Source organism: Dipodomys merriami, unplaced genomic scaffold, assembly GCF_024711535.1.
Source record: "Dipodomys merriami isolate MVZ:Mamm:240054 unplaced genomic scaffold, mDipMer1.0.p SCAF_1307, whole genome shotgun sequence".
Taxonomy (NCBI): Eukaryota; Metazoa; Chordata; class Mammalia; order Rodentia; family Heteromyidae; genus Dipodomys; species Dipodomys merriami.
This window is the reverse complement of record NW_027202613.1, coordinates 180001-191116: the sequence shown is the minus strand read 5'-3', so window position 1 is coordinate 191116 and position 11116 is coordinate 180001.

Genomic DNA, 11116 nt, shown 5'->3' with positions numbered 1-11116 from the left:
CGGGGAAGCTGGCATGCTTGCCTGTGCTCTGCCCTCTGCCCCTCCGGGAGGCATGACTGTGACCGTGGGATGTCCCCGTGGCCGACCCCTAAGCTCCCACCCTCTGGACGGAGGAGAGTGAGGGGAAAAAGGAGTTCAGGAGTCTTGTCTCCCCTCCATCTTCCCGCCTAGGTCAGGCCAGGATCTGCCTCTCTTCTCCCTGTCCCTGTTCCCCGTTCCTCTTAAGGAGTGACTGGAGAAACTGTCCGTCTGTGTTTGTGATTGTGATTAACATCGCAAAAACCTTCAAAGAATCTCAGATCGGTTAGAAGCCCGTTGGGTTTCACTTCTCAGGCGTGAGGGGTTGTTATCTCCCCCTCCCTCTCTCCTTTGATTTTTTACAAATTGTTAGGGAAATGGTGACATACAGAACGGTTACAGTATGCCAGCCCACACCGGTGGCTCGCGTCTGTAATCCTAGCTGCTCAGGAGGCTGAGAGCTGAGGATCACGGTTCAAAGCCAGGCAGGGCAGGAAAGTCACCAGACTCTTATCTCCAATGAGGCACTAGAAAATCGGAAGTGGTGTTGTGGCTCAAGCGGTAGAGCACTCGCTTTGAGCTGAAGAGTTTAGGGACAGCGCCCAGGCCCAGAGTTTAAGACCCACCACTGACAAAAAAAAAAAAAAAAAAAAAAAAAAAAAAAAAGGATAGGAAAGATTACATTACATAAGTGAGGTAGGAAGAGTACATTTTTTTTTTAATTAATAAGTTTTTGTTTTTTTTTGTTTTTTTTTTTTTTGTCGTTGGGCTTGAACTCTGGGCTTGGGCGCTATCCTGCCCGGGCTGGCTTTGAACCGTGATCCTCAGCTCTCAGCCTTCTGAGTAGCTAGGATTACAGGCGCGAGCCACCGGCGCCCGGCTAATGAGTTGTGTTAATTGTGAAAATACTTACAGAGTGGTTACAATGACACGAGCAAGGAAATGAGTACATTTCTTATCAAGCATTGTTGCCTCCTCCTTTGTTTCCATTCCTGCCCTCCCATCTCCCCCCACCCCCTAAAAAAGAGTACTTTTTTTTTTTGGACAATGTCACCCCTTCCCTGGCTCTCTCACAGGTTTTCCCTCCCTCAAGTTCTGTTTGTTCCCCACCCACAGGTTGTGTGTCAACATAGTGTCTAGTGAGTGCCACTGTTGCACTTCTTCATCCTGGGTCCCTCCATTTCTTGCCCCTCCCGGAAATAGATGAAGGAAGAAACAATGGGGGGGGGGGGGAGAAGAGAAAACAAAATAACATCGATGATAACAAACACAAAGAAAGGGGAAGACTTCTTGTTATATGATCAGAGGTATATAGGCATTGCACTTTGGTGAGCCTCATGTCTTCAATTAAGCAACCCAAAGGCCAGAAGTGGAGTTTTGGCTCAAATGGCAGACTGCCAGTCTCTTTTTTTTTTTTTTTGGCGCGGGGGCGGGGGGGTCCGGTCGTGGGGCCTGAACTCTGGGCCTGGGCGCTGTCCCTCATCTCTTCAGGTTAAGGCTAGCATTCTACCACTTGAGCCACAATGCCACTTCCGGCTTTTTTTCTGCTTATGTGGTGCTGAGGAATCGAATCCAGGGCCTCACGCATGCAAGGCAAGCGCTCTACCACTGAGCCACCTTCCCAGCCCCAGAGTGCCAGTCTTGAGCACAAGAGCCAAGGGACAGCACTCAGGCTCTGAGTTCAAGCCCCAGGACTGACTGGGGCGTGCACACACACACCCTGCACCCCTTGATCTTTGCTGCTGTTTCCTACCACACAGGCACAGGCACGTATGGCAGCATGTGATCTACCTCCCCCCCTCCCCCCACACACACTTTGCACTGCCGCCACCACCACCGCTGCCGCCACCAACTATAGCAACAGACTTCCTAGGCTTCCCCTCCACCACCACCACCCCCTCCGCCCCGGGCCCTAGTTTAGATCGATGAACCAAAGTGTCCCCACTGCACGTTCGGCTCTGGCAAATATCAGATAGGATTACAGTGATGAGGAGAGAGGAGCGACCGCCATGGATTGACTGTAGGGCCCAGAGGACAGAATGCCAGCCCAGGCCCATTCATAGGTCAAGCCAGGAAAATGTTTTTTGTTTTTGTTTTTGTTTTTGATTTCCGGTCTCTCTCCACACCCCATGTGTTTTGTCTGTCTGTCTCTCTGTGCCATAGGGGTTTGCCATTCATGACCTGTGTGGGCGGGGATGTGCTGGGGTGTGTGTGTGTGTGTGTGTGTGTGTGTGTGTGTGTGTGTGTGTGTGTGTGTGTGTGTGTGTGTGTGTGTGTGTGTGTGTGTGTGTGTGTGTGTGTGTGTGTGTGTGTGTGTGTGTGTGTGTGTGTGTGTGTGTAGGGGGAGGTGTTCCTTCCTCACAAGACCTTCCTAAGTGTCTTGATCGATCTTGGGCCTGACGTTCTTTTTCCTTGTTTTGGGGTGCCACCTACTGGACACCGTGTGGAGTGACAGGGAATGATTCGGTGCTGATGGCGGGGGCTGGCGACTCTCGCGAGAGTCCGAGAGACTCTCGCGAGAGTAGCGATGAGGTATCGCCGGCTCTCTTCTGCGGCTTTATTTATTTACAACGAAACAAAACGAAACAACAGCAAACAAGGAAATGTTCTTGAAGGGAGGGCCGAGCGGAGGGGGAGGGGGGCCCGCAGGGGGTGTTTTTTTTCGTTATTTTCTGGACACGGAATTCGTTTGGATATTATGTCTTACGAGCAAACTGTACCAGTTTATTTACGGTTGTAATTTTTTTTTTTTTTTTTTTTGGATCCGGTCGTGGGGCCTGAACTCTGGGCCTGGGCGCTGTCCCTCAGCTCTTCAGCTCAAGGCTAGCGCTCTACCACTTGAGCCACAGCGCCACTTCCGGCTTTTTTCTTTTTGCTTAATGTGGTGCTGAGGAATCGAACCCAGGGCCTCAGGCATGCAAGGCAAGCACTCTACCACTGAGCCACCTTCCCAGCCCCTACGGTTGTAATTTATATACGGTACCACAAATGTCTTTACGTCCGTATTATGAAAAAGGGTCCCACGGCTGCAGTGGGTGAAAGATTGAGACGGGAACATTTCTAAAGGAGTGCCAAGAAAATGGAAAACAGGCAATGCAATAGTTTAGGGAGAGTTATAAATATCAAGTGCTGCCCTAGGTGAAATTTCATGCAAATGTCCTCACCCACTCAGGTAAACTTTTTATATAGGTATCAGAATACAATTTCTTGAACTATATAGACTTTTATTCACTTGATTTCCCTTAAGTAAATTAAAATAACTGGCTGTTGACAGGGCACATCTGGATATTTCTATCGGCCCCATAGAGATAATCTGTTACATTTTAGGACATGGTAGATTATATTTGCTATTTCCCCAAATGGACTTTACAAAAGCCATCCGTGGCCCCAAAGATGTTTCTGGACCTCTCATCATGTGTGACTAAATAGGCCTCAGTGAATTAAGCTGAGAAAGCTGCAAAACAAAGCAGATCACTTCAGTTATGGAATATTAAGAGAATAAAAGTAGCTTTATACCACTGGATCTTTAGTGAGAAGGTAGAATAAAAAGAAGAGAAAAATATTGGAGGATGCAATATAAGCCAATTGAGACGTATCCAACCGCGGATCTGGCTTTGAAGTGGCTATTGACTAGTGTGGTCCTAGACCATCGTGTCCAGAAGGATACATCGATGTGTTTTGAAAGATCCTAAACCAAATGTACTTGTGATCATGACCCAAAGCGTGAGGACAGGTACATTTCTGTCCTCCTAATTCCAGCTTTGGTCCTCACACGTCCGGTTGTTATAATACGTTCACAGTCGTGCCACTTACGGATATTACGTCTTGTGTCTTCTCTGCAATATCTTAAATGCTCAGAGAAGTTACACCTTCTGACAAAAGGACAGTATGTGTGTCACACACACGGGGACACACACACACTCTGTTTGCCCGGAGTGCTGTGTAGCTTACCATGTCCAGTTATAGTTTAGGTCTAGCATCCACGTAGGAGAGAAAACAGGTGCCGTTGGTTGGTCGGTCTGTCTGTCTCTCCGCCGGTCTGTCTTCCCCTGGCATCACCTGTTCTAGGTTCTTCTCCGCCGCCGCCGGCACCCCCCCCCTCTGCCCCCCCCCCCCCCCCCGCTCCTAGTCCATCAGTCCATCCATCTACTTCCCTGTAACTGACATAATCTTCTTCTTCTTCTTTGGGGAATGGATGAATAAACTTTTACCTTGTGGATATTGTACACACACCCTAAGGTGTGTGTGTGTGTGTGTGTGTGTGTGTGTGTGTGTGTGTGTGTGTGTGTGTGTGTGTGTGTGTGTGTGTGTGTGTGTGTGTTGACGGAATAGAGTGTTTACCATGCCTGACCCCCTGGCTCTGCCTCTCTACCCGTCTGCGATGCGATGTGTGTGCTGGGGCGCTTCTGCCCGCATATGTTCCCAGTGCGAACTCCAAAGAGAAGTACGCCCGCCGGGCCTGTGGGTTCTAACCATGCTTCACCCCCCCCCCCGGGAGATAGGATCGCCCCTCTGACCCCCCCACTCTGTTTGGGCCGGGGCCCCTCGTCTGTCTCTCCCTGTCTTTCCTCCTAGGGTTCCCTACCTGCCCTCCCCCCAGCCCCGCACACACACACACACACACACACACACACACACACACACACACACACAGAGTCACAGACACACACACACAGAGTCACAGACACACACACCCACACCCACTGTGCACCGCCACACTCGGGTCCAGGTCCTCCACCACAGGCATGTGAGTGAAGATGCCTCTACCCTCCAACACCTGTGTGTCGGGTTCAGATTCATCGCCTCATGCCCCGAATCCTGCTCCAGAGAGAGTGGCAGAGCCTATTAGAAAAGGCTAGCTGTTTTTTTTTTTTTTTTAAATTTTTTTTTTTATTTTAAGGTAGTCCCATTTGTCGAGTCTCTCTCCAATTTGTTGTGACCCTGGGACTCTGTTCAGGAAGTTCCTTCCTGTGCCTATTAGTTCAAGTGTCTCTCCTACTCTGTCCTGCAGTAGTTTCAGAGATTCAGGTTTAATGTTAAGGTCTTTAATCCATTTTGAGTTGATGTTGGTGCATGGTGATAGGCTGGGGTCCACTTTTAGTTTTCTGCATGTGGCTGCCCAGTTTTCCCAGTACCAGCGGTTGAAGAGGCTGTGTTTCTTCCATTGTATGTCTTTGGCTCCTTTGTCGAATATCAGCTGGCTGTAGGCCTGTGGATTTATTTCTGGATCTTCTATTCTGTTCCATTGGTCTTCGGGTCTGTTTTTGTGCCAGTACCATGCTGTCTTTGTTATTATAGCTCTGTAGTAGAGTTTGAAGTTCGGCATGGATAGCCCTCCCATATTGTCTTTATCCCCTAGAATTGTTTTGGCTATTCTAGGTCTTTTGTTGTTCCATATGAATTTTTGGACTGTTTTCTGTATTTCAGTGATGTACGTCATTGGGATTTTAATAGGAATTGCGTTGAATTTGTATATTAGTTTTGGAAGTATTACCATCTTTACTATATTAAGTCGGCCTATCCAGGAGCATGGGAGGTCTTTCCATTTCCTAGTGTCTTCTGCAATTTCTTTCTTTAACTTTTTATAGTTCTCATTAAATAGTTCTTTTACATCTTTGGTTAGGTTAATTCCTAAATATTTTATTTTTCGGGAGGTTATTGTGAATGGGGTTGCTCCCTTTATTTCCCTCTCTTCCTGTACATTATCAGTGTATAGGAAGGCAACTGATTTTTGTGGGTTTATTTTGTATCCTGCTATTTTGACGAAGAGAGTTATGATTTCTAAGAGATTCGGGATGGACTTTTAGGGATCGTGGAGGGAGGTATAGTATCATGTCGTCTGCAAAAAGGGATAGTTTAACTTTTTCTTTCCCTATGCGGATCCCTTTAATGTCTTTTTTCTTGCCTTATTGCCCTGGCTAAGGGTTCTAGGACTATATTGAAGAGGAGTGGAGACAGTGGGCATCCTTGCCTTGTTCCTGATTTTAGGAGAATTGGTTGTAGCTTTTCCCCATTAAGTATAATATTGGCTATTGGTCTGTCATAAATGGCTTTTATTGTTTTTAGAAATGTTCCTTCTATTCCTATTTTCTCCAGAGCTTTTAGCATGAATGAATGTTGAATTTTGTCAAAGGCCTTTTCTGCCCAGCCAGCGGCTCTCGTTTGGCTTTCCTGTCATTTAGTGATGGGTGAGTGGACTCACGCTTCCCATGGCGTTGTCACCGTGGGTTTCCAGACCTGTGTGCGTGACGTGTACCTACCCTCTCTGTGTTAGAAGAAACCTCTCTCTGGCCTTCCCCCTGCCCTTTCCCTGCCTGTGAAGGGGGGGGGGGCGGGTGGGGGCGGGGGGAGGGAGCGTGTTGTGGGACGGGCGGGCGGCGGACTTTCACAAGTGAGCGGGGTGCCTCCCGAGGGCTCGTCTCTTGCTGGAGCCGACCCATCTTTGGGAGTTTTTTGTTGTTGTTGTTGTTGTTGTTGTTGTTGTTGGTGGTGGTGGTGGTGGTGGGACGAGCGCTCACTTGCCCTTTTCTGGCCATGTTGGGTGGGGGTGGGGGTCTTGCCACGGGCGGCGGAGGTCGTGCGGGTGGCCGGTTCGTTTTCTCTCGTGGTGCAGGCCTGCCGTCTTTGCCGCCCCTTCCTGCTTGGGACCGATCCCGGCTTCCCGGTTCTCGGGTTCGGGCCGCTCCGTTCGGGCGACTCCCGTCCTGGTTCCTGGTTTCACTTTGGTCGCTGGCGGCGGCGGCGGCGGCGGCTCGATCTCGGTCTAGGTCTCTGGTGGCTCTGGTGTCGTTCGTGAGGTCGCAGAGAGGACCCGGCTGCAGGTCCTGACCTAGGTTGTGCCTCTCGGTGCGTGGCGGTGGGGAGTGAGGCGATTCGTTTCCGTGTTCTGTGTCTCCGGAGCTCAGAGCCGGCCGGCGCGCGCCGATCCGGGGTACGGCGGCTCGGTGGAGTCGGTCGTTGGAAGGCGGTTGTCGTGCTCCCCCTGGCGTCCGCCTTGATATGACAGTCCCCTCGTTCTCAGCCGAGCGAGCGAGTGAAGGAGGAGGTCTGGCGGCAGCGAGCCGGGCGGAGGCCCGGCCTCTACCGGGTGCCGGGCGCGACTGTCGCCGTGGTGTCGCTGTGGCGCCGGGGCGGCTGTTCTGTCGGACTTTGCGCCCGCAGGCGAGCGCGGGGTGGGGCCGTGAGTCGCCGCTCTCTCTTCCGTGCCCGGTCTGTGCCGGGGGTGGCGGCTTGGTCGGGTCGACCAGTAGTTCTGTCTGGGCCCGACGCCTTGTCCTCCTCCCCTCCCGTAGTTCTGTCTGGGCCCGACGCCTTGTCCTCCTCCCCTCCCTGGACTCTGGTCTTTGAGGGCGAAAGAAGGAGAGTACGAGGGACGTCTCGGGAGTCGGGGGAAAGGGTCCCCGGGTGAGCCGCTAGGTGGTGGGGCCGGTCCCGGCCCGGACTCGGACCACCCCCCCTCCCCGGAGTCACCTCCGAGTGAGCGCTTGGCGCGTGCCGGGCGCGAGGGCCTGGGTCGCCGGCCCCGTGTGGTCTCCCTCCACGGCCCCGGAGGCCGGAGGACAGACCTCTGCGGCGGGAGGAGCCGTGGGCACGGCCGAGGCGAGCCTCGGGGCCGGGACCTACACCCCCCCCCCTCCCCGACATAGGATGGTCGTCGGAGTCACCTCCGAGTGAGCGCTTGGCGCGTGCCGGGCGCGAGGGCCTGGGTCGCCGGCCCCGTGTGGTCTCCCTCCATGGCCCCGGAGGCCAGAGGCCAGACCTCTGCGGCGGGAGGAGCCGTGGGCACGGCCGAGGCGAGCCTCGGGGCCGGGACCTACACCCCGCCCCTCCCCGACATAGGATGGTCGTCGGAGTCACCTCCGAGTGAGCGCTTGGCGCGTGCCGGGCGCGAGGGCCTGGGTCGCCGGCCCCGTGTGGCCTTCCTCCACGGCCTTCTCCACGGCCCCGGAGGCCGGAGGACAGACTTCTCCGGCGCGAGGAGCCGTGGGCACGGCCGAGGCGAGCCTCGGGGCCGGGACCTACCTACCTACCGTCTGCGGTGTGCGCGATGGCGGGGACTTGCCCGGTGGGCCCTGCGTAGGGGAAAAGTCGAGGCGGAGGGGGCACCTCGGGAGTCGGGGACCCGAGCCCGGGAGTCCCGCGTGTGTGCGTGCTGGCGGCAGGGCGCTCACCACCGACCCCGCGCGGTGTGGGTGTGGTGGCTGGGTGCCTCTCGGAGTGGGTGCCTCGCGTCTGCCGGGGGAAGGCTCCCCGTGCCGCTCGTGCCGTGAGCCCGTGCGCACCCGGGGTAGTGGGGCGGGTGCGTCCCCTGACCCCGCTCCCGCCCTCTCTCTTCGTCTGTCTTCGCCTTATGTGGTCGACCAGCTGTCCCTGAGAGTTCCGTGTCTGGCTCTGTTGGGGACGTGTTGGGGACAGGTGTCCCCGATGTGGTTTCCGAGAGGTCCCTGTCGCCAGCGAGTTGTCGCCCCTGCGTGACCAGCTGGTTTTGGCGTGGTGACGTGAGGATTTTGTACCTGCAGGAGGGTGCTGGCATGCTGTGTCCCGGTGGCTGTCAGCGGGTCTTTTGGGGCTCTCTCGGATGCTGTGTGCCGGGCCTTTCCCGTCTCTTCCCGGTCCGGGTCCCCCTGCCCTTCCCCCCGCACCCCGGGCTCCCGCTGCCCTGAGCAGGCCTTGCCCCTGTGGTGGCTCGTGGGTGTGGTGGTGGTGGTGGTGGTGGTGGTGGTGGTTGGTTGGTGGCTGAGTGAGTCCCGTCGTCCTTGATCTCTCCCCCGCTCCCGGTGCCGGATTCTGGCCCTTGCCTCGGCACGCCGAGGAGGAGAGTGGTTGGTTGCCTGGGGTGCATAGGTAGGCCCGCGCGGTGTGCTTCCCTCGCCGTGGCCGGCTTGAGGAGGAAAAGGCGGGGGGCGAGTCCTGCCTTGCCTTGCCTGTGCGTGTGCGGCATCCCCGTCCTGCCGTCGTGCTCGTCCGACCTCCGTGGCTTTTTTTTTTTTTTTTTCCCCCCCCCCTATCGCCCCTAGCTCCAACTCCCCCGACCTGCCGCTTCCCGATGGCGGGCCTGGTCGGCCGCTGACCTGCGCTACTCCCGAGCGCTGTCCGTGGTTCTTTTTCTTTTTCTTTTTTTCCTCTCTAGCTTCTTTCGGCTCTGTGCCCGGTGGAGGTGTCCTGGTAATCCCGAGCGCCAGGGACGCTGAAGCCCGTGGTACTTTTTTTATTTTTTTATTTTTTTAAGTTTTTTTTTTCTTTTTTTTCTTTTTTTTTTTTTTTTTTTCCTTTTACCTCGCTCGTTACTCACGAAAGGTTGTCTGTCCTGGCTACGCTTTTATCCCAGGCTGTTGGCCCTCTCGGGAGCCGAGCTTCCTGGGCCCCACCGCCTCCCGAGTGCCGTGTGGCTGTCTTCTCCGCCCCCTCGGTGTGATTGATGTGGTGACGTTGCGATCTCCTTCGGGCCCGGGCCTAAGCTGCGCCAGGCGAGGGACGGACATTCATGGCGAATGGGACCGCTCTTCTCGTTCTGCCCGTGGGCCCCTGCCCTCACCGTCCCACCGTGCCGGCGCCGGTGGTGTGCGGGGAGGCAGGGGTGCGGCAACCGGGTCCGGCTGCGCTCTCCCTGCCCTCGCCGTGAGGTCGGGGACTTGTACACGCTGGAGGAGGGGGGGCGCCCCTGATCTTGCTCCTCTCTTCCCGTGACTCGTTATCGGCACGGGGGTCGGCTCTCTCCGCGGAGAGGGAGGGTCGGTGCTCCGTGCTTGCCCGTGCTGTGTGGTGTGAAAAGCCGCGCCTCGCGCTCTGCCCTCTTGCGGTGCTCCCGGAACGCTCCCGGTCGGTTCTCTCAGGTGCCTGAGGCTGAGTGGTGGTGTCGTTCCCGATCCCGGCGTTGTCCGTTGCCTTGTGCCAGCCTGCTGCCCGTGGTGTGTCCCGGCCGTCCTTGGGTTTGTGGGGCTTGTGCGAGTGAGAAAAAAGTTATCGCAGAGATTGACGTCTCTGCTGGGGGGGGGGTCGAGGCGGTTCCCCAGAGGAGGAGCGCTCTTCCCTTCTTGCGCCGGGCGGGTGGCTTCCCCGCATGAGCTGCCGGCCCTGGTCCTGGCTTGTCTTCCCTGCCGTGTCACCTGGCTCTTGTTGCACCGGGGGACCTGAGATGTTGCAGTGGGAGGCGAGCCGGGCCTGTGCGGGCTTTCCCGCCCGTGTGCGCGACCTTGCTCTGGCCCCGCACGGCAAGGCCGACCGACCAGGGTTGGTGTTGCTGCTGCCGCAGACCCCCCCCCGCCCCACCCCTCCCTGCCACCCGTGGTGGGAAGGATGGACGCCTTTGATGTGTGCTGGTCCCGGCGGGGTTCCCGTCGGGGTTGGGTGCGGGCCACCCTCAGAGTGAGGAGAGGTTCTCTAGCGATCCTCGTTCGGGAGGCGGCGTTCGCTGCCGGGTTGGCGGGGGCCCGCCCCCGATGGGCTCCCGCGGCCCTGCCGCTCCCTGTCCCGCTTTTGAGCGTTAGTGGCTGCCCGCGTTGGTAACTGCGTGCCCGCGCCTCCCCCCTCCGAGCTGGGGGAGGGTCCCGCGGGGCCTCTCCCGGGCCGTCGTCTGGTGTGGTGAGTGGAGGACGTTCCCGATCCGTCCCCGCCCCTGCCTCGCGCGCGGTGTGTCGAGTGGCGGAGCCTGGAGCCTGTGCTGGGTCGCGATGCGAGGACGTGTGGTGTGTGGCTTCCCGGCCTCGTGCTTGGGGTGCCGTGGGGTTTTGGGGGGTCCCGTCCCCCTCCCCCTCCGGCCCCTGGCGACGCTGTTCCCGAGCGTCTGTGTGGGCCGCCGCCCGTTGGCGACGACGGCGCCGTGCCGGGCGCCGGGCCCCGCGGTGTTCCGGGGCCGCCGTGCCCGTGGTGGTGTGCCGCTCGGGGGGGTTCTGGCCCTCCGGAGCCGAGGATCCCGGTGTGTGTGGGCCCTTGCTCACGCGGCCGAAAAAGAGGCGGTCGATGATGGGTGCCGTGCCCGGCGGTGTGGATGGGTGCGGTGGGGCCCTGCTGGCGCGGGTGGCTCCGCGGGCGCTCGCGGGGTCTTTGAGGCGTGTGCGAGCTGCCTTTTCCCTCTCGGGCCTCTTTTGGGGGGGCCCGC